We start from the raw sequence: 27,092 nt of genomic DNA on the forward strand, positions 1-27,092 counted from the left end.
CACCTCCTGAAATGTTTTTAGTAATGGAATTAGTAACTGTTTTTAAATGCGTCACAGACCACCTCCTGAAGTGTTGTTTTTTTTTAATTGGATTTGTATCTGGTTCAAATGTGTCTCAGAACACTTCCTGAAGTGGTTTAATTGATTGGATTTGTATATGGTTTATATGCATCTCAGATCAATTGGATTTGTATCTCTTTTTGAAATGTGTCTCAGACCACCTCCTGAAGGGGTTTAAGTGATTGGATTTGGATCTGGTTTAAATTTATCTCAGACCACCTCCTGAAGTGGTTTGAACAAATGGATTTGTATCTGTTTTCATTGACCATTCCAGACCACCTCCTGAATTAGTTAGAGTGATTGGATTCGTATCTGTTTTTAAATGTGCCTCAGACCTCCACCTGAAGAGGTTTAATGAATTGAATTTGTATCGGGTTTAAATGTGTCTCAAACCTCCTCCTGAAATGGTTTGATGAATAGGATTTGTATCTGGTTTAAATGTGTCTTAGACCAATCTGAATTGGTTTGAGTGATTGGATTCATATCTGTTTTTAAATGCACCACTTCCTGAACTGGTTTAATTGACTGGCTCAGTATCTGTTTTTAAATGTGCCTCAGACCACATACTAAAGTTGTTTAAACAACTGTATTTGTATCTCTTTTTAAAATGCGTCTCAGACCACCTCATGAAGTGGTTTAATTGATTGGAATTGTATTGGTTTTAAATGTGTCTCAGACCAGCTCCTGAAGTGATTTAAATGATCAGAGCCTGTTTTCTTTAAGCCTGTTTTATGGAATCACAATGAAAGACACTTCATAAAGCAGTGCTGTTTGATTTCAGAGCGTTTAATCGTTGAAGGTGAGGATGGAGGACAGAACACTGCAGGGCTTTTATTCTGATGGAGAAAAAATAGCTTTTTACTCTAAAGAGAAATTCAGGGCGTTCATCAGCAATCGAGATTTCCGCACCGGGCTGCATAAAGCCGCACTGTTCAGCGAACACGTACGCACACACAAAGGCATCATTCATTAAAGAGACATCGATTACTCTCCTGGGCCATCTCGGCTTGGGCCGCGGGGACAATGGCGCAGTCATGGCAGCGGTGGGGCGAGATGATGCTGCGTGTGTTTCTGCAGGGGCTGTAAAAACGCTGTTTTATGCCCTTTACTCTCCTCCTCTGACACAAGCTTTAACCCTGAGATGTCGCCTTTCAGCCCTAATTATGAATCATTATCAGCGTCTGTGACCCTGAGCTTTTAAAGGGCCAGGACTTAATATTTACTGAGGCAGTCTGTTGGCTATAATATCTGTATGGACTAATATCTCCCTTTCTTGTTTAAAGGAGTGTGTATTCAGGTTGTTCTTGGACTAACATCTCTTATTCTGGTGTTTATTAGGGTGTTTATGGACTAATATATTTTATTATAGTGCATAGAAGTGTTTATTGAGGTGTATAATAGATAAATATCTCCTAATCAGATGTATGTGAGTGCAGGAGTGTTTATGTAGGGTGTTTATGGACTAATGTCTCCTATTCAAAAGTATAGGACTTTTTATTGTGGTTTATGGATCTCATATCCTATAGTATTGGATTTTTTAATGAGGGTGTTAAATGGACTAATATCTCCCATTCAAGTGTATGGGAGTGTTTATTAAGGGTATTTATGAACAAATATCTCCTATTTCAATGTATAGGAGTGTTTATTGAGGATGTTTTTGGACTAATATCTTCTATTCTAGTGTATATGAGTGTTTATTAATGGTGTTCATATACTAATATCTCTTATTCTAGAGTATAGGTATGTTTATGAGGTTCTTTATGAAATAATATCTGTTATTCTAGTGTATAGGAGTGTTTATTGAGGTTTTTTTATGAACCAATATATCCTATTCTAGTGTATGGGTTTGTTTATTGAGGGTGTTTTTGGACTAATATCTCCTATTCTAGAGTGTGGGGGTGTTTACTGGGGGTAGTTTCGGACTACTATCTCCTATTCTAGAGTGTAGGTGTTTTTATTGGGGGTATTTTGGACTAATTTCTTATTCTAGAGTGTAGGTGTGTTTATTGGGGGTATTTATTGACTAATCTCCTATTCTAGAGTATTGGGGTGTTTATTGGGGGTAGTTTCGGACTAATTTCTTATTCTAGATTGTAGGTGTGTTTTTATTTGGGGTATTTTGGACAAATATATCCTATTCTACAGTATAAGTGTGTTTATCGATGGTGTTTTTGGACTAATATCTTCTATTCTGGAGTATAGGAGTGTTATAGGGGGTATTTTTGGACTAATATCTCCTATTCTAGAGTGTAGGGGTGTTTATGAGGTTCTTTATGAAATAATATCTGTTATTCTAGTGTATAGGAGTGTTTATTGAGGTTTTTTTATGAACCAATATATCCTATTCTAGTGTATGGGTTTGTTTATTGAGGGTGTTTTTGGACTAATATCTCCTATTCTAGAGTGTGGGGGTGTTTACTGGGGGTAGTTTCGGACTACTATCTCCTATTCTAGAGTGTAGGTGTTTTTATTGGGGGTATTTTGGACTAATTTCTTATTCTAGAGTGTAGGTGTGTTTATTGGGGGTATTTATTGACTAATCTCCTATTCTAGAGTATTGGGGTGTTTATTGGGGGTAGTTTTGGACTAATTTCTTATTCTAGATTGTAGGTGTGTTTTTATTTGGGGTATTTTGGACAAATATATCCTATTCTACAGTATAAGTGTGTTTATCGATGGTGTTTTTGGACTAATATCTTCTATTCTGGAGTATAGGAGTGTTATAGGGGGTATTTTTGGACTAATATCTCCTATTCTAGAGTGTAGGGGTGTTTATTGGGGTTATTTTTGGACTAATTTTTTATTCTAGAGTGTAGGTGTGTTTATTGATGGTGTTTTTGGACTATTATCTTCTATTCTAGTGTTTAATTTTAACCTTTAAGCTACAATGAAGGGGAATGGTTAGTTGTTAGAAAGAAGATATTCATGCATGTTTGTTATTTTCACATTCTGCACTGTTTTCTGTGCATAAATCTGCTGTGATTGTGGTATGGAGAGTGGTATTGATTGAAAAGAAAGTTAAGTAAGGTTTAGATGAGTAAATGGAGAGATGTCGGCGTTTGGTTCAAATTTCTTACAGCTGTCAGAGCAGTGAAGATGTTTTTAAGCTGATTGAAAACGTGTGTGGAAAATGTGGAAACATTGCATAAACAGTGTCAGAAAGTAAAAGATTAGATGTTTTATTATGATCTACATCTGATGGAAAGTTTTTTTTTATTGTGTAATTCTACAATTATTCTTTTTCAGATGTAAAAAAATCAAAATCAGATATCTGAGGAAAATGCAGTTACATGTGTACTGAACAATACACTTCTTTGAGTATTTACACTTGAGCAGTAATTACACTTGAGGAGATCAGCATTAATGACTGCAGGCGTGTAAGGGTTAAAGTGGGAACAGACGGAGAGCCGGCTGCAGTCTGAGAGCCGGGTCCAGATCGGGTTACCGCCTTCACTCCAGAAAGAGGCCGGCGGAGCGAGAGCCCGCCCGCCTGGCTGTGGTGCTCGCTGCCATGTGGCAGTAGGAGTGACTGATTTATCCTCGGCTGGCGGAAATGTTACCTCCGAGATCCTCCGCTACAGTTCTGACAGTCCCTCAGCTTGCGGAACAGAACCGAGATCCACTCAGGATTAATGCTCGGGCTGGAGATAGGGAGATCTTACTGATCGTACTGAAGCTTCATTGTTATTTAAAGCACACACAACACAGCAGGAATGGAAACACTCAGTAACAAATAACTGGGCTTCAAGTGGTTCTTTGAGTGGAGCCATAGTAGAACCAGTTTTATTTCCTTATAGGATCATGTTTCTGAAAGAGAGGTTCTTTAGAATCATACAGTATATCTGTATTACAAACATAGCATTGCTGTGCTTTTTTCACTTTTTGACACAATGTGAATCTGGCAGTTGTTGTTTTTTTTATGTTGAGTTACAATTTAACGATTGTTGGACCAAAACAAATGCTTTAAAAATGAACTTACAAAACAGGATTTCTCACCACGTAAAATTACAGAGCAGAGTGTCCGATCATGTAAAGTTACAGAACAGAATGTATACATAATTATTTGTAAGTTGCTTTGATTAAAAGCATCTACTAACTGTAATGTAATGTAAAGTTACAGAGCGAGGTATCAGATCATGTAAAGTTACAGAAGAGTAAAGTTACAGAGCGGTGTGTCTGATCATGTAAAACTACAGAATAGTAAAGTTACAGAGCGGGGTGTCCGATCATGTAAAGTTACAGAGCGGTGTGTCCAATCATGTAAAGTTACAGAAGAGTAAAGTTACAAAGCGGTGTGTGCGATCACGTAAAGTTACAGAAGAGTAAAGTTACAGAGCGGTGTGTCCGATCATGTAAAGTTACAGAAGAGTAAAGTTACAGAGCGGTGTGTCCGATCATGTAAAGTTACAGAAGAGTAAAGTTACAGAGCGGTGTGTCTGATCATGTAAAACTACAGAATAGTAAAGCTACAGAGCGGGGTGTCCGATCATGTAAAGTTACAGAGCGGTGTGTCCAATCATGTAAAGTTACAGAAGAGTAAAGTTACAAAGCGGTGTGTGCAATCACGTAAAGTTACAGAAGAGTAAAGTTACAGAGCGGTGTGTCCGATCATGTAAAGTTACAGAAGAGTAAAGTTACAGAGCGGTGTGTCTGATCATGTAAAACTACAGAATAGTAAAGTTACAGAGCGGGGTGTCCGATCATGTAAAGTTACAGAAGAGTAAAGTTACAAAGCGGTGTGTGCGATCACGTAAAGTTACAGAAGAGTAAAGTTACAGAGCGGTGTGTCCGATCATGTAAAGTTACAGAATAGTAAAGTTACAGAGCGGTGTGTCTGATCATGTAAAGTTACAGAGCGGTGTGTGCGATCATGTAAATTTACAGAAGAGTAAAGTTACAAAGCGGTGTGTGCGATCACGTAAAGTTACAGAAGAGTAAAGTTACAGAGCGGTGTGTCCGATCATGTAAAGTTACAGAAGAGTAAAGTTACAGAGCGGTGTGTGCGATCATGTAAATTTACAGAAGAGTAAAATTACAAAGTGTGATGCCGATCATGTAAAGTTACAGAACAGTTAAGTTACAGAGCGGGGTGTCCGATCAAATACGGTTAGAGAACAGTAAAGTTACAAAGTGTGTTGTCCGGTCACGTCAAGTTACATAACAGTAAAACTACAGAGCGGGGTGTAGATCACGTAAAGTTACAGAACAGTAAAGTTACAGAGCGGTGTTCCTGATCATGTAAAGTTATAGAACAGTAAAGTTGCAGAGCGGTGTGTCTGATCATGTAAAGTTATAGAACAGTAAAGTTACAGAGTGGGGTGTCTGACCTTGTAAAATTACAGAACAGCAACGTTACAGAACAGTCAATTTACAGAGCATGGGGTCTGACCACATAAAGTTACAGAGCAAAAGAGAACTTGCAAAAGGGGGACAGACTGCAAACTTTTGTCTGTGGGTTTCAGATTAAGGCAGCAGAGAAGCCCCTATAGGTGTAATGTGAAGGCATCTGAATACTTATATTCATGTGTATAATCTTTTTATTATTATTAATTATCTCATACCTGTATAAATGTTAAAGTATTTTAATGTTGCCAGAGTGAAATATTTAAAAACTAATTCACATTCAGGTGACAGCGCCACTTTATATTTAACTATTTTCACACATTTAATCATCAAAATGTCATAAAGATGGAGTTCAGCCCACGTTTAGTCATGCGACTCCAGCCTTTCATCTGGTACTGTAGATAGCTGTGACTTGGCGTGTTGCAGTATATTGTAATAAATACCTTGAGATTTCCTGAAAGGCGGGCGCTGGCAGGAAGTCCACAGCGTTCGTCCAAGTGTCTGTCACGTCCCTCATAAACTCTGCTTTCATCACGCCAGCTGCCGTCCAAAGAGGATAAACCCGGGCTGAAATAGAACGACGATCATGTCATACACACTCAGAGCTGTGAGAGGAACAGGATTTGGGAAAGCTCTGCAGGTGATTCAGAGCAGTCATTCACAACCAAGCTGTAGCACAGTGATACTTTAAAAAACCTTTAGCAATTAGATATTAGCCCAATATTGACTCCTATACACTGGACTAGAAGATATTAGTCCACTGACTCCATCAACAAACATTTCTACACACTAGAATAAGAGATATTGGTCCATAAACACCCTCAATAAACACTCATACAAGAGAATAGGAGATATTCGTCCATAAACACCCTCAATAAACACTCCTATACACTAGAAAAGGGGATATTAGTCCATTGACTCCCTTAACAAACATTTCTATACACTAGAATAGGAGAGATTAGCCCATAAACACCCTCAATAATCACTCAAATACTCTAAAATAGACAATGTTGGTCCATAAATAACCTCAATAAACACTCCAATACACTAGTATAGGCTATATTTGTCCATAAAAAACATCTGTAAAACTCGTATAAACTAGAATAGGAGACATTTGTCCATAAAAACCCTTAATAAACTATCCTATAAACTACAATAGGAGATGTTAGTCCATAAAGCATCCTCAATAAACACTCCTATACACTAGAATAGGAGATATTAGCCCATAAACACCCTTAATAAACACTCCCATAGACTTGAAATGGAAGTGTCCATAAACACCATCAATAATCACACTCAAATACTCTAGAATAGACGATGTTCGTCCATAAATAACCTCAATAAACACTCCTATACACTAGAATAGGAGATATTAGTCCATAAACTCCATCAATAAACACATCAGCTCATAAATAACCTAAATAAACATTACTATACACTAGAATAGGAGATATTAGCCCAAAAACACCCTTAATATACACTTCTATACACTAGAATAGGGGAGATTATTCCATAAACAACCTCAATAAACACTCCTGTACACTAGAATCAGAAGTATTAGTCCATAAACATCTTCAATTAACACTCCTTTACACTAGAATATGAGACATTTGTCCATAAAAAAGTCAATACAACTCCTATACACTAGAATCTGAGACATTTGTCCATAAAAACCCTTAATAAACTATCCTATAAACTACAATTGGAGATATTAGTCCAGACACACCCTCAATAAACACTCCAATACACTAGAATAGGAGATATTAGCTCATAAATAACCTGAATAAATACTTATATACACTAAAATAGGAGATATTAGTCCATAAACACTATCAATAAATACTACTATACACTAGAATAAGAGATATTAGTTCATAAACACTATCAATAAATACTACTATACACTAGAATAAGAGATATTAGTTCATAAACACCCTCAATACACACTCCTATACACTAGGATTTTAAACATTAGTCCATAGACACTCTCTATAAATACAGGCATAAACTGGAATAGGATAGAATATTCCATGGGGTAATCTAGTGTCTGTTTACAAAGTGTTTGTGTTACATAATGGAGGACTCGCATTGAGTTATCTTTTTTTTTCCTGCCCTGCTGCTGTGCTCTGATAATTGATACATCAATAATAGGTCATTCATGTCCATATAGTTATGACAGTGAATCATTTATTGAGTAAATAATATGACTTGAAATAGTGTTTAGGGCAGAATTATTTATAATTCATTATTTTCTACTTCACATGTTGGTCAGCGATATATATATACTCATAAATGCAGTGAAAGAAATGGGGGGGGGACTCGTATCTGTATTGATATTTGCAAGTGATGCATGATAAATGTGAGCCAGTCACTGCGATGTGAACAGCATGAAAGATGGTGTCTGAATGATGCAGGTCATTGCAGTTTAACCCTTGATTCTTTACATTTATTTGTCACTGTCTTTAAAGTAATTGCAAGGCATGTGTCTGGTTTTAGTGATTTGTTACTTCTGCAACAATCAACCAACAGTTGACCGTGCTAATTGTATTAAAACTTTGTTTTTTTTCTTAAGTCGTTAATATCGTTAACATAAAACCTTTTTCAGTATGTATAGGTTAGTAACACTGATGGTACTGATGACGCCCGACTCAAGCCGGAGCTTAGTTCCCATTCTATCCAATGGCATTAGCTTAGCCTCAACTACCATTACATTTAATGGCATTAGCTTAGCATAGGGTCTGCTTACATTCAATAGATTTAGCTTAGCCTCAGCTACCGTTGAATTACAAGGTTAATTTAATTCGCTTAGCATAGTTTCCCTTTACATTTAATGGCGTTAGCTTAGCTCAGGTTCCCATTACATTCAATGTCGTTAGCTTAGCCTCAGCTCCCCTTACATTCAATGGAGTTAGCTTAGCCACGGCTCCATTTACATTTAAAGACGTTAGCTTAGCATAGGTTCCCATAGCATTAAATAGAGTTCTAGAGTTAGCTCTGGAATACGCACAAAACACAAAGTAAACAGCAAGTAATCAAGTGAACAGCGTCTTTCTGATCAGCTCATTTTTTTGAGGATTTTCTTTGATTAGCTACTGGAGACAAGGAAGGCTAAAAATCAGTTTTATATGTTTATATTCATGAAAAAATGAATTTTGGCAGAATAAAACTTTAAAGCTCCACTAGGTAGGATTTAAGATTTTGTGCTCGTGGGCGTTTTCAGGCAGATTAGTTTCACTTTCTCACTTTCTGGCTTTCACAGACATATTCGGTCTCTTTCGAGCTTCTGCCAGAGTGTCTGTATGTTAGTTTGTAAAGAATGAACCAGTAGTCCTTGTAGAACTGTTAGGACTAAAGGTCGGAAAGCAGGTCGCAGTTCTCGCGAGCGTTGGTCGCGGCCGCCTCAGAAAACTTACAGAGTCTGGTTTGAGCTCAGAGGAGACACAAGAGCACAGCTATTACTCCTATTACACCTCAATGCAGCGCTGCAGTGAGTTTCAAGCTGTAATTTTACTTCTTTAAAAAGATTAAAAATCAAGGAAATCCTACCTAGTGCTGCTTTAAAAATTTAAGATATATTTTTTTAAAGAATTACAGTTTTGTCTACCTAGATGCCCCCTCAGGGGCGAGACCTGTTGAATTAGTAGGAAAACATGGAGACATCCTTGTTCCTTACTATTGTCGCTTATATTACACCTAATAATCTGGTGTGCCTAATATATGACAATAGACCAGAAAATAGACGTTTATTGATAGTGCATCTTATAATCCGGTTCACCTTTTAGTCCGAAAAGAAAAAACGTGTGTTTCAGTTCATATTTATGCAGAAATATAGACAATTCTAAAGGATTCACAAACGTTCACAGTTTTCGAACATTTTGGAATTGGGACCCTTTAGTAAAATCTAACGGCTCTCCAATTAAAAGCTGTTTGAACACCCATCCCATCATCTTCACAGCCCTCTGTACAGCTGTGATTTGCCTCAGAATAAAGCACTAGTATCTCCCGAGCGAGCAGGGCTTCAAATCTTCCCGGCTGTTCTCCACTCAGACGCAGACAAGAGCCTGTCCCCCGGCGGGCTGGCCGTAATCCACAGCGCTTGAAAGCACTTACTGCAAGCAGTCCCCACTGGGCCCATTAGGTCAAGAGTGAGGGAGAATGTGAAAATGAGGCGGCGTCTCTGGACAGGAAGCGGAGCTGTCACAGTGAAGATCGCTCCCTGGACATGTGTTCCGCTGAGCCGGGGCCAACGTCAACAAGGGCACGTCTCGGCCTGTGGGCCGTGGGAGATTGAGAGCGCTTCTCTTCAGTCCTCCCTCTGCTCATCCTCCCAGAGCTTCATCATAATTAAGACGGAGATTTCTAGAGAGTGTTCTGAGCTTCAGATAGCATTCAGTTAAAAAAAAATGTTGAGGCTGGACCTCAGGTCTAAAGTAGAACTGGGTCACTAAAGAGAACTTTGACTCAGGCCTGTTGCAACAAGGCAAGCTAACCAATCAATTGCCCTGGGGGCCCAAAGCTGGCCTGGGGCCCCATTACAACACAATTTACATTAGTCTAATGTTCTAACTGTAGTTTTAAAAAATGTGGCACATTTTTTCTTCTATGCTAGCTAATTTACTTTGATAATCTGTGCTAAATGAGGGGTAGAATTAACTAAAAATTATACCGTGCACCATATAACAGACGCCCCTGATGCTTTTTATTCTCAAACATCAGAGTGATTAAATCAGCAAAATTAAGATATAGGTACTAAATCTGTTTACTAAATCAAAACATTAGCTTTGAGTATTTTCAAGATGGATTCCTTCCAAATATCAAAATTACTTGACACATTTCTTGAAGTATTTTTGATTTTATGGTTAATATGCAATTTATTTGGTTGGTCGTGTATTTTTTTTGCAAATATTTAGATGTAAACATTACTATGTGTGCAGTATATGCCACATATGTAAGCAGTATTTTCACTGTTGGAAAAAAAATGTCATTGATAAAAAGTGTGTGTGAATTAAACAGTGTGTCTGTGCTGTGGCTCATGAAGACATTGGGCTGGTGGATAGGCGAGGCGTAGGTTCTTCTGCTGTTGTCCCTTGGTGCCGCCCGGGAAGGTCCTTTTTGCTTGGGGCCCCCAAGTGCCTTAAAAAATGGCACTGCCAATCTGAGAACTCTGAAGTTCTGTGATATCAGACAGTGCATCACGCCTGGCCCTGAGAGTGCTCCTGTGTCTTCCACACTCACACTCCACACTCTGCCATCACATGACACTGGGCACTATCCGGAAGCCTATCACCTGAATATTGATTTCACCTGTTACACACACCAAGTATTGACTAATTTATCCTCGTACAAAGCATTTTCCTTTGCCTGTGTTGGCTCTCTCATTTTGATCTTGGCTTTGTATTCACCGATCCTGATTTTTGCCTGCCCTCTGATGTTGCCTTGCTGTGTATAACCTTTGAACTGTATTTCGATTCTGGTATGTTTAATTCCTCATGCTACTGTTTACTGCTGTTGACCTTGCTCAATTTGACTACTCTCTGTGCCCAACCCTTGTTTAATTAAGTTCTGAAACTGCATCTGCGTGTGTCTGAGTCTTGTCCATTTACTAGGGGTGTGACGAGATTTCGTAGCACAAGATCTCGTCACGATTAAAACGTGACGATATATCTCGTCAGGCTTAAACCTGTCTCGTGGGGAAAAAAACAGTTAGGTGTGGACTTTTTAAGAGGGATCTGGCAACCCAGTAGCGATAGCGATAGTGTGTGGTGGCTAAGCAGTGAGAGCAGCTCTCAGCAGAAGAGGAAAATTCGGGCATTTGCATAAAATATGCTTCTGCTACTTTTAAGTTGTATGTCTGGCTGCATTTTGGCTCCAGTGGAAACAATAAACGATAACAGAGTGACCAACAAGACACAAACCATATGTACATACTGTAAGTAAATCCTACATGTGACTGTTTCATAGGCAGGTGTACTAATCCCTTAGCTCTGTACTGTATTTAAAAAAAATGTTCTGTCTCTGTTTGCACTTCAAGCATAGTCTTAATATGACTGGTTATGGTTATGCATAGTTTAATTACAAGAGATTTAGGAGAAAAAACACAAACCATAGTCTTAATATGTCTGGTTGTGGTTTGCACTTATTGTTTGCACTATATAAGACCTAGAATTTTTTTTAATTTTTTCTTCTTATTTTTATTTCTTATAGAATCAATGTGTGAGAGAAACCAGTCTGTTAAGTTTGCGTTATATGATTTTGTCAAATAAAACCCTAGCCATTTTTCATTTTTGATGTTTCTTTAAAATTTTATTTTTAAATCTTGTCTCGTCTCGTTCTCGTGAACCCAATATCGTGTCTCGTCACACCCCTACCATTTACTGTACCCCACTGCGCAACAGATGAGATACTAATCATCCCAACATAAACAGCCTGTACGTGTTTCCTCATTAAGGCTCTAGTAAGGTTTGTTGTTTTGTCCGTGCTCTTCAGCAGGTGCAGCTGGATTACAGTAAAGACATCAGTGTACTGTAGTGTAGTACTGATAATGATGTGTTGATAGCATTTAGATAATTGACCTTTAACAAAACAAATGTAATTTACTGTGGAAGAATATACACACCGTAATAATGTTTAATGAACAGAAAAATGGAAGGCTGAAAAATGGTTTAAGGAAACCCGCAACATCAGCCATGCTGACATAATTTTTTTGAGGCAGATGGTAAATCTCTTTAATTATAAATATATATATTAGCTTTAAACTAATTAATAAAATTATTATTATTATATATATTTAGGTTAAGGACAATGTACTAATAATAACCAAAACAAACCTTTACCATCTTATGCATTTTGTGTTTCTTCACCACAAGCAGCCATTGTGTCTATAGTGAAAGATTGTGCCTGCCTGTAAAAGACAGCTCTCCCATTGGAAGCGGTGTGCTGTTTTCAATGTTTAATGAAATCATAAGAAGAATTGTCTCATCTTTGAGGACAGATTTGCACACGCTCAGTGTCTTTATGAGGGAGAGTCACCTGGAATAGTTTTCTCAGCATCTTGAAGAAGTTTCTGGAGGTGCTGAACAATAGTTTCTGCTATTCCTTCTTGCTGTAAAGCTCCAGCTCATCACAAATCTTATTTTTTTTGTGTTTACTACCTTAATTGTTTTGATGTATGTAATATTAATCTACAATGTAGAAAATAGGTTTAAAAAGAACATAAAGACTGGACTGTGTGTCCAAAATTTAGACTGGTACTCAAAATCATTGCTAACCTAAAATTATTTATTATTCTAAATTAACACGTTATGCTTGTGCATTTTTTGTCTTCACTGCTCGCCTTAAAAAATCTTGAAAGTCTGGCAGCCCTACTGTATTTCATTATATAATATATATAAAATTGTAATCTAATTTATATCATTATAGATCACCATGCTACACTATATATTCCTTTCTATTCCACTGTATTATTTATACTGTATATCATTTTTACACTGATATACAGTTTTACACTGTATATCATTTATATATTACTACAATCCGTTATATATACTTTTCTGTTCCACTGTATTCTTTATACTCTACTGTATTACACTGGTTATCATTATATATCACCACAATCCACTATATATTCCTTTATATTCCACTGGGTTCTTGGTCAGGTTGTCCACTCACACGGATTTTCCTACCATTGCTTTGCTGATGACACCCTGCTATACCTGTCGTTCTCACCTGAAGATCACTCAATCTCTGCACGGATATCGCAGTGTCTCTCTGACATATCCTCATGGATGAAGGAGCATCACCTTCAATTAAATCTCTCAAAGACTGAACTTCTGGTTATACCAGCAAAACCATCTTGTCAACACAACTTCTCTATAAGTATCGACTCTCTCTCTCTCTCACCGACAAAGGTTGCTAGGAACCTGGGTGTCATGGTTGATGACCAACTCTCCTTCACGCACCATGTGACCTCAGTTGCTCGGTCCTGCCGCTTTGCGATTTATAACATCCGAAAAATTAGACCGTTTTTGACGCAACAGGCCACCCAACTCCTGGTACAAGCAGTCGTCATCTCACGCCTCGACTACTGCAATGCCCTGCTAACTGGCCTCCCGGCCTGTGTAGTAAAACCACTCCAGATGATCCAGAACGCAGCAGCACGTCTGGTCTTCAACCAGCCAAAACGGGCACATGTCACCCCGCTGCTCATTGAGCTCCATTGGCTACCAGTTGATGCTCGCATCAAATTCAAAGCTCTTACAATCGCCTACAAGGTGATGACAGAATAGGCTCCTTCCTACCTGCACTCACTCCTGAAGGCTTACCCTACCTCCCGGCCACTGCGCTCCTCCAATGAACGTCGCCTCGCTTTGCCAAACATTCACACAAAGCAATCCAGACTGTTCTCATACAGAGTTCCCCAATGGTGGAACAAACTACCTTCCACTACCAGATCAGGAGAATCTCTCGATATCTTTAATAAACTCCTGAAGACAGAGCTCTTCAAAGAGCACTTACTCTCTTAACACCTCTAACACACTAACTACTTCTAACCTCATTTCCTTTTTCCCCTCCTTCTCTCCTCTATCCTATTATTCCCCTTTGACCTCCTTTTATCCCTATCCAAAGATGTTTTACCTTTAAACTTATTTTACATTGTACTTGACTATTGTAAGTCGCTTTGGACAAAAGCGTCTGCCAAATGTAATGTAATGTAATGTAATATATTAACACAATCCACTATATATTCCTTTATATTCCACTGTATTCTTTATACTCTACTGTATTACACTGTATATTATTATATATCACCACAATCCACTATATATTCCTTTCTATTCCACTGTATTCTTTATACTCTACTGTATTACATTGTATATTATTATATAGCACAACAATCCACTATATATTCCTTTATATTCCACTTTATTCTTTATATTCTACTGTATTACACTGTATATTATTATATAGCACAACAATCCACTATATATTCCTTAATATTCCACGGTATTCTTTATACTCTACTGTATTACACTGGTAATCATTATATAGCAGCACAATCCACTATATATTCCTTTATATTACACTGTATTCTTTATACTCTACTGTATTACTGTCTATTATTATATATCCCCACAATCCGCTTTATATTCCTTTATATTCCACTGTAGATTCATAGAATATCTCCACATTCCACCATATTTCATTTTATCTCATTATGTGCTACATTTCACCACATTTCACTATATTGCGTAGCAGTGATAAATGTCTGTAATTTCTTTAACTCCAGCAGAACATTGTTTTGGGTTGATGTTGGTGAGATCAGTGAGTTGGTAACCAATGGGGTCGTATGTTTTGAGTCTGAAGGATTTGACAGTGTAACAGAGAACCTCAATTAGACGACCACTCTGAACCGTCCTGTCCTGACTCGTAGAGCCTCGGAGGAATTAATTTTGTTGTAATGGGAGTTTCTGGTATTTTGGCCGTGTGGTCGGCATTGACTAGCTGTCAGTGTTACGCGGCCCCCGGTCCGTCTGGGCGGTCAGCAGTCGCTTGGAGCTCCTGCAGGACTGCGTGCGCCGCTGCCGTAAATACTAATGCAGTGCTGAATCTGGCCTGTGGGAGACGGATGGAGTTTCTGACGACGGTGTTGTGCCGCGCTGACAGACGAGTGTTTGGCTGAGATTAGTCTCAGACTGAGAGCTTCTGGTGATGGATGTCACTTTGTGCCGTCAGTTGGACTCTTGGGTTTTCAGTTGTTAGGCTGCGGGCGGCGGCTCCTCGGTGAGAAACCGTGAGCAGGCCGGTGCGGGCGAGCGGGAAACGTGCCACGAATGAATCCCGGAGATTTTCTCAGCTGTTCTAAACGTGCTGAGCTGAAGTCACTTGATCACCCTCCACACATGCTCTGAGAGCCTGGGTCATGACATCACCCAGATTAGCCGCTACCCCCTGCTACCCTGGAGCGCATTTGTGGTTCCCATGCTTTACTTCAACAGTGATGTATCAGGTTTGCTGGAGTGAGGGATTGGTGTTTTAAGAAAAGAAAAAAAAAGATGAAAGATCAATGTGATGATCTAAATATTATCAATTGTATTTTTCTGATATGCAGGGAATTAAGCAGACAAAACATGAAATATCTTGGGTTTATACTGTCTGCAATCAAAATAAAAAGTCAAAGGAAATTTGGTCTTTGGTATCAGGAGGGTGCAAAAAATAGGCCTTGTGCGGCTAAAATAAACGTAAATTTCAGTTAAATAATAGTGAAGTGAACTAAAATAAATGTATGTTCAGTCAAAGTGCTTTTCTCTTTTAAATTTTTATTTTAAAAACTGCAGGATGTGAGAGAGAATATAACTGAACTAATATAACTAATGATAACTTAAAGTTACTCTGTAAATTTATATGTATATTTTATTTTATAGTTGATTGATAAAGGCGCTAGTTGAGGTGTTTTTTGCTGTGGTAAAGAAGTGATGGTGTGTGATATTTAGCTAAGGGTGAGCAGTGCTCACGATGATCCAGTCATGGTTGCATGGCTGACTGTTGGCTGTTGTCCTGGTAACAGTAAGTGGCGCACCTGTGTTTCCTGCCGCCAAAAAAAACACCAGATATTTACCTGAACACACCTCACTTCTAGACCACCATGCCTTATATTCCTAAAGTCCAACAATATTTTAATGGCACGTACACAAAGCAGGGTATAAGAGAGCAAGGACATTGCGACATGCCTTTTGCAGCGTGTATAATAGAGCCCTAACATTCAGTGATGGGACCAATCAGAATTTCTGTTTCAGGTTGGGGTGGGACAAAAAAAAAGTCAAAATCAGAGCTAAAGCCAGTCAGAATTTTTCTTCAGGTGGAGGTGGGACAATAGAGAGTGAAAATCAGAGCTAGAGCCAATCAGAATCTCTTTTTCAGGTGGGGGTGGGACAACAGAGTTAAAATCAGAACTAAAGCCAGTCAGAATTTTTTCAATTTTTTCAACATAGAGTCCAACTCAGAAGCAGCGCAAGTCAGGATTCCTATTTGAGCTGGGAGTGGGACAACAGAAAATCAAACTGAGAGGCAGAACGAATGAGAATCTCTGTTTTAGATGGAGGCGGGACTTTTCCTGAACTTTGTTTTACTCTTTTACTACAACATTCAGATACAACCTGATGATTGCTGGCACTGTATGGCTGAACTGATGTTCACATACAGTAAAAGTTCTGATAGAAAAGGCTGCATGTAGAATATAATATTTTGCTAATATATTAATGTAATATTTTAACCAAAATTTGCTATTTTGCCAAAATGTATGTTTAATTCTCTTTAAACTAAGAACTTCATGCTCCTGGTTTTGAGATATTTACACATTAATCATTGGTGAGGGAGCTGTATTTATTCTGTAGATTCCTTTGGGTATTTGTGGTTGTAATGACATTTACTGGTAACAGCATGCTGTACGACTGCTGTAAGCTCATGTGGATGGGGTCTGGTTTGGGAATACTCTTTGGGAACACAGTGTAGCAGGAATCTGCATTGCTGTGGTTAAAGGCAGCAGCTGTGTGCTCTAAACGTAATTCGATGTCCAGTTTGTTGTGTGAGTGCTGTATATGCTCTACTTGCCTTCAGGACGTGCGTGCATGTACCATGTGATCAGGTTTGCTGTGCTGGGAGTAGCCGGAATCGCAGTGTGCAGTCACGAATGGAAAGTTATTTGAATTTCAGATCCATCAGGTGCAACGGGAGAGAGCCATCCAGCATGTGTATAGAGCGGGGAAAATAAGTATTTGATACACTGCCAATTTTGCAGGTTTGCAATTTATATGGTAGATACACTTTAACTGTGTGAGAGAATCCAAAATTTAATAATAATTAGTTTGAATTTTATTGCATGAAATGAGTATATTATACAATAGAAAAACAGAACCTAAAGAACGTATGATATTTGATACAGAAGCTTTTGTAGCAGGGATTTTTACCCACTTCCCCATATATATTTTCTCCAGATCTTTCATGTTGCTGGGCAACATTGAGTTGAGTTTGAGCTACCTCCAAATATTTTCTGTTGGGTTCAGGTCTGGAGACTGAAGAGATCACTCCAGAACCTTGAAATGCTTCTTATGGAGCCACTCCTTAGTTGCCCTGGCTCTGTGTTCAGGTCATTGTCATGCTGGAAGACCCAGCCACGACCCATCTTCAATGCTCTTACTAAAGCAGCCACAATCTAGCCATACATCCTCCCTTCAATACAGTGCAGTTGTCCTGTCCCCTTTGCAGAAAAGCACCTCAAATTATGATGGTTCCATCCCCATGATTCCAAACACAATGAGTTGATGCCAAAAAGCTCTGATCATCTGATCACATGACTTTCTCTGGATCTGAAAATCGGACCCTGCGTTCTCTGCAGGATTTTAATCCATGATGGCGAAGCATGTTACTAGCAGTAAGCTTTAAGACCCAGTGGTCCCAGCTATTTGGGTCATGCCCCAGGTCCTTCCATGTAGTTCTGAGCTGATTCCTGAACTTTCCCAGAAACATCCTTACCCCACAAGACAAGGTCTTGAATGAAACCCCAGACGTAGAGGGCTCCATATTGTTTTTCTTTCTTTTTTCGAATAATTGAGCCAACAGTTGTTGCTTTCTCACCAAACTGCTTGCCTGTTGTCCTGTAGCTTATCCCAGACTTGTGCATGTCTACAGTGTGTCACTGGTGTTCTTAGACAGCTCTCTGGTCTTAGCCATGGTGGAGAGGTTGGAGTGTGATTGAGTGCGTGAATGAGTCTTTTTATACAGGTTACAAGTTCAACAAGTTCACTTTTCCATTCTTTGTAGGTGGACAAATCCTCCCCACTGTACATACACAAACTTATTTACAAACCAAGAAGTTAACGGGACAGAACAAAGTATATGTGTAAATGTAATGATATATGAAAGTGGAGAAAACTACAGTTGAATGGAGGCTTTAGTACCTTCTAGCTCAAATACAATATGATACGGTTGGGCGTCCTGCAGCACTTTTACCTACAGATGTTGCAGCTGGACCTCTACACTCTTAGGTTCTTGAAACTGGTGTGCCAGTTGGTCTCATAAATGCTCAATTGGTGTATTGCAGACAGTGGAAGCATTGCTAACTGATGAAGACATTCTGTTTATTTCAACGCTGTTACTCCCATCACTGCGTATTACTGACCTGTTGGTGTCCCTTGTATCACTACTAGTGGTGACTGACTGCCATATTCAGTGGTTCCCCAGATCATCATACCAGCACTTGAAGCAGTGTGTCACTTCACAGCAAATGCACGATTGAAGCGCTCACCATGAGGCCTCCATACTTTAATCCAACCATCACGGTCTAAAGCACTGACACTATGAGCGGGAGGTCGCAGGTTCGAACCCCTGCTCATGCAGCTTTGCCATTAAGCTGCCGGCGCTCAGAGGGAGCAAAATTTGCCCTGCTCCCTCCGGGTGGGTAGATGGCGCTCTCTCCCCACATCACATCTAGGGTGATGTCTGCAGCACAGGGCGTCTGTGAGCTGATGTACCGGAACCGAGCCACTGCGCTTTCCTCCAAGTGCGCTGTGATGCTACTCGGCAATGCTGCATCAGCAGCAGCTCGAAAAGAAGCGGTAGCTGACTTCACATGTATCGGAGGAAGCATGTGTTAGTCATTACTAATGATAGGGGGAGTCAGAGTAAGTGGTAATTGGCTGTGCTAAATTGGGGAGAAAATTTGGAAAAAGCAACACCTTAGAACCTCTTTATTCAGCAATTTTTTCCAGTTCCTTCTAGAAGGGCCCTGTCTTTTTAATGAAACCCTGCCATGTTAAATTAATTTGAGTAATTACACTCTAAATTAAGCAACAATTAATCCCTTCCAGTGTGATTGTTGTTATTTTACAGCAATTAAACAAGCAGGGTTTTAGTGTGAGCATTCATGCATATCAAAATCGACACTCGCTAAGACAGATCAATCTGCAGAAGATGCCACCAGCTTGTCTGAGCGTGTTCAGCTGCTCCTCTGCTAAAGTGATGCAGCACTGCCAGGATTCTGGTAATATTCACACAGATAATTAAAAATATGTCTGAATCTTGACAGGTACAGCAAAATACAGGTACAGGGGAAATGAAGTGGTAATATTAAAAAAGGAAACAGACAGGAAATGTTGCAGCTGTCATCCTCCATCTCTGCACTGTGGTGATGTAAAATATAGACTTTAAACTTAACAACACTGAAAAACTTCTTAGTATAAAGATCTCTCTCCCCATTGACTCCCTTTAAAACTAGCTTTTTTAATTCTGAAATCCTATTATTATTAAAAAGGATATCTTTTAGCAGTAAAGGTGTTTATACTGTTAAAAACTACAGATCTCTTTAGAATACATTCAGCTAAGCATAAATACAGTAAAAATAATTCCCCGGCGGATGTGTTTAATTCCATCCGCAGCTCACCTGAGTTACAATCATTAAAGTAACATTATGTAAGATTTTTTTAAATATCAGCTTCAAATTATTCTAAGGCTGCACTGACTGTAATCTGGGGGAGAATAGTATCTCTATCTGTGCTACACTGCTCTTAGAACTCTTCTACTACACTTCTATGCGCTTTGTGTTGTGGTGAGGTGCATTCTGGGTAACGTAGTCTGGAGGTAGAGTGCAGAGGAGAAAGGTGTACTTTCAGCGCCAGGCTTGACAGTCAAATTCATAGTAATATTATTTGTTAATATTTACATTCCAATTGAAGACATATATTTTTAAGTAGAATTACCTGAAAATAACAACATTCTGCTTGTGTGTCAAAATGTTCTGCAAAATCTGTCTAGAGCTTTAAAAATTCAGCTGACAAGATGCAGTAAAACATGCATTGAGCTGACCTTCTTTACCGTGATCCTTGTCTTATTAAACATGATTTATTTGTGGAAAACTGAATTGTCTATACAGTAGGGGTGTCACGGTTCTCTAAACACTCGATTCGATTTTATTTCCGATTTTAGGGTCATGATTCGATTCGATTCTCGATTTTCTTTTTTCTTTTTTTTTACAGCAGAGAGGCCTATGCCAGTTTTAGATTAGTCTATGGTCAGTCATTGGTTTACAATTTACAATATCTTATTACAAAAGTTGGGCTTGATATAAGTGATGCAAAGTGAAACAAGTGATCTGTAATACACCACATTAGGCTCTAATGGTCAAATTTAAATAATTTAATTAAGATATATATGTAATGCCATCTAGTGGCATTACATATGCCACTAGATGGCATTATGACAAGATGCAATAAAACATGCATTGGATCAGGACCATCACCAATAGGAAACACAAATAAAAGGCATGAGAAAAAATATAATCGTGACTAATCTAAAAAAAAAAAAAAAAATCATCAAATTAGCCAACTACTAAAGTAGTCATTAGTTGCAGCCCTACTGTGGTGGTTCTGTGGGGTCCTGACCATTGGAGAAACAGGGTGAAAGGAGGATAATAATAAAGTATGTAGAAAAACAGATACTACAGGACTACAATCCGTAATTATAGAACTACAAAGTGTCCTTTATGAACATTGAAGTCAATTAAATAGATAATTGGTGTAGAAACAATAACAGAATGTTATGCTTGATATGTCAGTATTTATTGCCATTTATCTTAAGCATATTGAGATATGAGTTTTGTCATATCACCCAGGCATGAGCAGAAACAATAAATAAGAGATTTTTCAGTTCATAATCTACACTGATCCTTTCTGAAGCTCCTCTTCAGAGACTTTCTTCAGATCCAGTCCTCTGCTTCTGCCTGCAGATTATAGGCTGACAAAACATCTCCCTCAAATTACATGTTTTGCTCTGGAATAACAATAAAGCTCCATGTTTTCCGCTTCGTTCTACAGTAAAGCCGTTCTTTATCCGGCGCTTGTTTACCAAACACTTTAAAGCCAACCTCGACTTAGAGCTGACCTTCTTTACCGTGATCCATGTCTTATTAAACGTGATTTATTTGAGGAAAACTGAATTTTCCTGTTTGATTTTAATGTAGTGTGATTCAGAACATGCCGTTCTCTCTTCAAAACCATCTATATACAGAAACTGAGTCTGCTGTTTTAAATTAATTAATCATAATTAACAATGATAAATCAGGGGTGTTACGTGATTAACATTTCTCCCTCTCAGCTCACCTAAATAACCCTCTATAATTGGTCAGGAGGATTGCAGCAATCGTTAAACATGCAGTGATTGATTACAGGCTCTTTTGCATACTGCAGAGATCAATTTGGCCCGGATAATTAATGAAAGGTGTTTTTTGCAATCCTCTTCCTTTCATTTCCTTCACATTATGATGTTACGTTTTCCTGTTGATGGGTTTTTAACTGTGCTGTTCTTCTATTAGTGAATTTCCTGACAAATTATTTTATTAATGTTAATGGTTAGCTGAGCTATTCTTGTAGTAGTTATTATTTTTATTTTTTTGCTGTACTTTTCTTTTGTTTGTAGGTTTAAGAGCTGTTTTTTTATACAAATGAATTTTTAACCATGGATTTTCTTATGGTGCAGGGCTCTAGAGTGCGACCTAATTTCTCAAGGTCTGTTAGGCTAGCTAGCATTGGACCAACAGCTGCATTCTGGTGTTGTGAGGGTATTAACTACATACTGGAGTAAACTATAGTCATAATCCACATATCCTATAAAAACACAGGATCTACCAACACTAACCAGCACAAACACACCAATCTGTTCTTTAAAACAGTGACTAATGTTGCTCGAAAATACAGTTAGCATCGCTAGTTAGCCGTTAGCCATCTTCAGAAAAATTTGCAGTCTGTTAGCCTAGCTAGGATTGGGCCATCAGCTGTAATCCAGTGTTGTGAAGGTAACAAATAACTAACTCAAGTGAAGTACAGCCATAATCCACATCTAATACCAAACCACAGATCCTACCCAATCCAAACACCACCAAGAAATCAAATCTGTTATTAAAAAATGGTGATTCATTTGGCTCAGAAATACAGTTGGCTGATTAGCCATTAGCCATTGCAGCTAATCCACTATCCACTAACCTCCTTGTCATAATACAAGTAATCAGCTCAGCTTGTAGACTTTCACTTGTAAACCAAGAACAATAAAGAAAATCAAATTTATTTTATTTTGACTTTACTCGGTACACTTTTGATCAAAATATGGTCAAATATTTAAATTCTCTTAATAATTGCATCTAATTTTAAGCGTTTTTAGCAGGGCTGGTGTAGACTATTACTGCAGTGCAACACATTTCAACTATTAATGTAAAAATGTCCTAGAGTGTATTTACTCTTTAAGACGTATTTGAGTAACTGCTGGCCTGTGTGACTTTTTCCTAAAAATTCTTTGTAATTTATGTCAAAAAAGGTGCGTCAAACTATAAAAAATTGGTCTTGGGTCATGGAGGATAGATGTTCAGTTTGAAGCCCTTAAAATACCTGCACTTTTACATTTATTTTATTTCATTTATTTTGAGAGAGAGAGAGATTTAAGCTTAAATCTTTAAACATCAACACATTTTCCGTATATTACCATCCTTACAAGTCAGTGTCCAGATGGACATTGCAAAAAAAATGTCAACCTGTAAAACTGCCGTGTTCAAGGCAATGCAGTCGAGAATTTGGGTGCACCTAACATGTGTGCTGAGGCACCTAAGAAAAAAAGTTAGGCGCACCGGTGCAACCAGTGCAAAAAGGTAGTGTATTGGTGGATTCATAGACATGTTTGCTTAATAGGAGGATTTATAGCTACACTAATATTGTGAAAAGTATATGCTTGGCTTCAGTACCTTGCATAAAAATTTAAGTAAATCTATAGCTTTAATATGGTGTTAGCACCAATCTTTCAGTTTTTAAAGATTTTTAGGAGTGCTGTTCCAGTTTTTAAGGATTTTAAGGAATGCTGTTCTAGTTTTGAAGGATTTTTAGGAATGCTGCTTAAGTTTTAAAGACTTTTTAGGAGTGCTGTTCCAGTTTTGAAGGATTTTTAGGAATGCTGTTCCAGTTTTAAAACATTTTTAGGAATTCTGCTCCAGTTTTGAAGGGATTATAGGAATTCTGTTTCTATAATTCTATTTTTAGAAGTGCTCTTTTAAAGGATTTTTAGAAATGCTGCTTTAGTTTTGAGTTTTGAAGGCTTTTTAGGAGTGCTGCTCCAGTTTTTAAGTATTTTTAGGAGTGTTTCAGTTTAGTAGGGATTTTAGGAATGCTGTTCCAGTTTTAAAAGGATTTTAAGGATTTTTAGGAGTGTTGTTCCAGTTTTGAAGTGATTTTAGGAATGCTGTTCCAGTTCTGAAGTATTTTTAGGAGTGCTGTTCCAGTTTTGAAGGATGTTTAGGAATACTGTTCCAGTTTGGTGGGTTTCTAGCTGTGATGCTCTTGTTTTGGTGGATTTATAGCCTATATGCTATGCTCCTAGTCATGAATTTTTGCTGTTATTTTTAGCTGTGATGTTCTCCTACTGCTTTAATGCAGTATGAGTGGACAGTATGAGTTTTAAGGCCTCTCTGTGAGAGAACTCTTCTCTTGGAGAACTCCTGACCTGCTAGTGTAGCAAATCCTCCAGCAGCACATGATGAAAACTGGCTAAGCTTAGAATCATGCATGTATCCACCTTCAAAGCCAGTGGTGCTGGCATGTGGAATTTAGTGTATGTCTGAGCTTAAGGAAGGTTTATATTTGCTGTACTGCTCCGGGCTCCATGGCGCTCTGGAGTCCCAGTCTGAATGCTGTGCCAGCAGCTGTGTGGCGCATGACTGTGTGGAAAGTGGGAGTGGAAAACGATTGGTAGGTTACAGTCTCGCAGTTTGATGTAAGGCCCTGAGGATTGGACTTCCTGTTGTGCTGGACTTCAATAGGACATTGATTTAATGTCAGTAAAGTGTGTTTTGTAATGATTGACATTGCAGTTTGTTGCTTTTAGCCTTAATCATGTAAAACCCTAGTCCTGGAGTCCCCTTTGGGCCTTGCCTGATCCAAATCATTTGCTCATTAACAGCCCATAACAGGCACTAACATGTGCAGAGCATCGGGCTTCCAGCACATCCCTCTGAATTTTTTATACGTTTGTACATGTGTGTTTAGACTACAGGCTACTAGCATATAGCCTAATGTCTGTACATGCATGTTTAGGCTACAAGCCACTAGTATGTAGCTAAATTTCAAAGAGCAGACATAAGTTTAGCCTACATGATGGTTGCATATAGCCAACTGTATCAGTCTAAATGCAATTTGATGCTTCAAGCAACAGGCATATTGATTAATCTAAATTAAAACAGTTAGAATGGCTACTTTGTGTATAAACTGAGTGGAGTTATTGGAAATAACTTATTATTAAAAGGGACAAACCTATTTTAACCCGCTAGAATAGGTCTTTGGTCTATACAAAACATGTTCATAAAGTTATTTACACTCACCAGCTCTGTTCTTGCAAGTTTTGTTCCCTTTTAGAATGAGCCGTTTAAGGTGTCTGTCACTTTTATGCGTTGTGTTCCTGGCCACGCCATGTTTATTCTGAGCATTTAACACACCTTAGTGTTGGCTTGTGCTAAATGGTGAAGCACAAACACGCTAAGTCATGCTTAACAGAGACAGAAGCAGAAGCAAAACTTATCTGCTGACTTGCCTCAGACAGTAGGTGCAGATCCCTTCATCAGACGAAGTCTTCTGCTGGCTAATCCTGCTCTGTACTGTCCGAGGTTCTCAACCAGCAGACAGACTGAAATGGCATTTGTTCAACTGATCTAGTGGGTGGGCCTCTGGTGGGGGTTGACGGGTGAGGGGTGGAGTCAGGTTGGTTTGCTGCAGGTTTCCTTATTGTGACGTCACAATGATTGTACATGTCCACTACCACTTTTCTTCAACGCATTCTGTGCTGGATCTCTCTGCTGTGTGGCCACGTCCGTAAGATTTTTGATTTAAATGAAGCAATAGAAGTAGTCGAACGTAAGTTTAAGATTTACTGTTCCCCGATTAGCTGGGTGTAGTGCAGTGGACGGGTTCATCTGAATACATTTGAGCTATGCTAAACTTTTTCGCTGGACGGCGAGGCTACTATCAACTCAACCCAGTATGCACAGCAGCTCTCTATTGAAATGAATAGAATGCTTTAAGGCTTAAGTGCTAGTGGACACGTATCGTAAGAGAGCAAACCAAAAGACTCATAGAAGCATATGAATCCTTTCAAATAAAGTGCCAATTTTGATAAGGTTTATATAAGGTCAGTTGAGGCCCAAGTAGAAATACAAAAGCAAGCAAAATAATATGTCCCTTTTAAAATGCATCAACCTTCAACAGGAGCCACATTAGCAGCATATCAGCCACTGGGCTTGCCCAACATAACTACCGCAGTGTTGGCATTGATGCTGTGGCATTAGCATCGCTACCATGCAGGCCACTGGCCATGCTTACCATTGCTACTGTGGTAATAGACTCATTATCACAGTGTTAGCCTCATTCAGCATTGCTATCCAGCTGACCTTGCCCAGCATCACTACCCCGGTGTTAGCCACAAGCTGTGTTCAGCCATGTTAATGTACATACTGTGCATAACATGACATTCCTACTGTTAAAATGCCATTGACAGTTATTTGTAATCAATTTGTGGGCGAGCAAAACTAGGCTTGTCTGATTATTCCTAGTTTTAGTTTTAAAGGAATAACATTAAAGCGTTCTATACGGTTATATGTTAAGTTACTGAGGTCTTATTAAAAAAAAAGGCATATTTATATCTATTGAAATCATTAAAAAGAAAAAAGGTTGTCTCCTAACTCTTGCCTGGCAGTCTACTCCAGCCCGTCTCTTGTTCACATGCAGTGCAGGGGCATGCGTTCAATCCTTTCTTCACTCTAAAGCAGATTAGACGGCAGGCTTACTACTCTGTTGTTCTATAAACACAGAGCGTGGCTTTATTAATAACACTGTGTCAGTCGGTTCACATTCAGAACATAGCAGGCCATTCAGCTACTGCACAGTGTGGAGATATATTAACGTTTTCATAACAAATAGAATCGCAGTATCATTACTGACCTTATTCTATTTTTATTTTTCACTTTTGTACATAATGTGAATCTGTGAATTTGTTGTGTATATTGTACCAGAATTTCATGATGACTGGATCAATAGAAATGCTCTAAAGTGATTTGTAATTCAATATTTTGATATAGGGTCAGTGCTCTCAGGTATTAAAGTCAGTTCAGAGTGAGATTTTGTCAGGAAGGGCAGGAGTGGTGTTGCTGAGGGTTGTCTGCACACGGTGAGGTGAGAGGTTCAAGGTCAATTTGTACTTCTGTGTCGAGTCAATGCATTGCCTAGGGCATTGCCTGTGCAAGTGTTCTATGCAGCAGGGCACGTTTATACTTCTGCTTTTGTAGGTCCGTGGTTCTGCATCGCTCTACAGTTTAAACTATATGACTATAGTTTTGCTGGTATGTTGCTGTTCACAGAGTACATGTAGGCTATAACATACAGGAGTTGGACAGTGAAACTGAAACACCTGTCATTTTAGTGTGTGAGGTTTCATGGCTAAATTGGAGCAGCCTGGTGGCCAATCTTCATTAATTGCACATTACACCAGTAAGAGCAGAGTGTGAAGGTTCAGTTAGCAGGGTAAGAGCAGAGTTCTGCTCAAAATATTGCAATGCACACAACATTATATGTGACATACCAGAGTTCAAAAGAGGACAAATTGTTGGTGCACGTCTT

At 38.7% G+C, this 27,092-nt stretch overlaps 1 protein-coding gene across 2 annotated transcripts in view; it reads left to right on the forward strand.

Annotated features, from left to right (window-relative positions):
- LOC103024481 (A disintegrin and metalloproteinase with thrombospondin motifs 3) overlaps window positions 1–27,092 on the forward strand; it is a 113,310-nt gene that overhangs the window by 8,808 nt on the left and 77,410 nt on the right. The window lies entirely within an intron of this gene.

Source organism: Astyanax mexicanus, chromosome 15 (assembly GCF_023375975.1).
Source record: "Astyanax mexicanus isolate ESR-SI-001 chromosome 15, AstMex3_surface, whole genome shotgun sequence".
In the NCBI taxonomy this organism is placed as follows: domain Eukaryota; kingdom Metazoa; phylum Chordata; class Actinopteri; order Characiformes; family Acestrorhamphidae; genus Astyanax; species Astyanax mexicanus.